The sequence below is a fragment of the Morone saxatilis genome, unplaced genomic scaffold, assembly GCF_004916995.1.
Source record: "Morone saxatilis isolate NCDOM2014 unplaced genomic scaffold, NCSU_SB_2.0 Contig17, whole genome shotgun sequence".
NCBI classification, from domain to species: Eukaryota; Metazoa; Chordata; class Actinopteri; family Moronidae; genus Morone; species Morone saxatilis.
Genome location: NW_023339729.1, coordinates 26,065,845 through 26,067,693, shown reverse-complemented (window position 1 = coordinate 26,067,693; position 1,849 = coordinate 26,065,845).

Genomic DNA, 1,849 nt, shown 5'->3' with positions numbered 1-1,849 from the left:
ACAACATTTATTCAACGTTTCTGTTGTGAAAACTTCCATATTTACACAAGATATCTGCCAATTAACAAACAAATCAATGTAATAAATGTAAAATCACTTGAATTTCACAGTTTAATCTTTTAAATAATCAGAAAATATCTGCGATTAAAAAACAGACTTGCAAATGTATTTTAACCTTTTTGTAGTTGTATTGATGTCTCTATGTATTTAAAAAATACAGAAATACAATACAGTGTTCTCCTCAGAACAGCAGCTAACAGCTGTATCTGCAGCTCAGAGCCTGTCTCTGACTTTTATTTGACTTTTAAAGAGAAGTACGAGTTGTTGCTGCCTGTGGCTGGAAAACAGAGCCCTGTTTCAGTTGTGTTGTGTTGATGCGATTAGCCAACGCAGCCCAAAAAGGTTGTAGGTTGCTTTCAAAAAGCTCGTCTGAGTAAGTGACGGTTGAATGAGTGCAGCTCATGTTATTATCATGCTGCGCTTTAGTGCAGGCGGCGAACAGACAGCACAGAGCCAGTCTGACTGGCCTTTCATCAGATAACACTCAACCACACACTCACACTGACATCCACGTGTGAAGACAAATTGTAATCTGATCCAACAGAAGCTGCAGAAGGCGCCCTGTGGTGCACATTGCAGAGCAAACCAGGTCAAAGTTTGAATATGTGTGACACAGCTGCTTCTACTGTTCCCAGCATGCACTGAGGGAGGACAGATTCGCTGAAAGAGGAGGAAATCAGCTGATCGTCTCCACTCAAATGCATTTTCCACAGAACAGTCACAAGGTTTGAAAAACAAGTTCTGACATTCAGGCTGGATTAGGTCTGTTTAAGTCCCAGTGTCACTGAATCAGAATCTCTGGAATGATTAAAACTGTTGGATGAGAGGACATTACTTTAAAAATATATATATTAAAGTCATACTGATGCAAATAAAAGGCTCATTACCGTAAAACTCAACTTATAATCAAGTGATGACTAATGAAAACAGACCTGTGGATATTATATCCTCCTGAATGTTACACACTGGACCTCTCTGTTAGAGGCTCTGGTAGTAAGTCGGGCTCCGGCCCTACTGGGTCTGGGTCTGGCCCCAAGCTACATATCAGAACTGTTGACCCCTTATGAGCCTATGGGGCCCTTCTGGCTGTTCTAAAGTCGAGGCTTAAATCTAAAGGGGACTTTTTCCATCAGGACCCCTCGGCTGTGGAACGACCTGCCTGACGAGTTAAGGTTTGCAGAATCAGTGACTTCTTTAAAATCACCTCCTAAAATCCATTTCTACAGACTTGCCTTTATGTGATGTTGTCTTTGTACTTAATATTCTATTTTATTTCTTTATTTCTTTATTTTCGTAGAAGAAATAGAAATAAATAAATGTACTGAAAATTAACTTTGCATGGTTTGACATTTCATTATTTTTACACTTTAATAGATTTTAAGTATCACAGCTATCATGTTGCTTTGTTTGTTGAAAGCATTTAGTAAAGTCTGTTTTTATAGGTGTTATATAAATAAAGTTATAAATAAATAAATAAATAAATTATTATTATTATTATTATTATTATTATTGTTATTATTATTATTCATAAACACAGAAAGCCTCTGAGTGCAGAGTAGAACAGTGGTTCCCAACCTGAAGGTCAGGACCTCCACTAGGGGTCGCCAGAGCTTCACAGGGGGGTCTTGAGGCCTTCTTGATTTTAAGAGGGGTGAGAAATAATATACACAGTAGGCTAAGCCTTGATCTCAGCATTTTGTTCATTTCTGTGGTGAAAAAAAAACTAAATTAAATTGTTATTTTTAAAATTATTATTAAAGATGTCTATATGTATATAAACAGTATATAT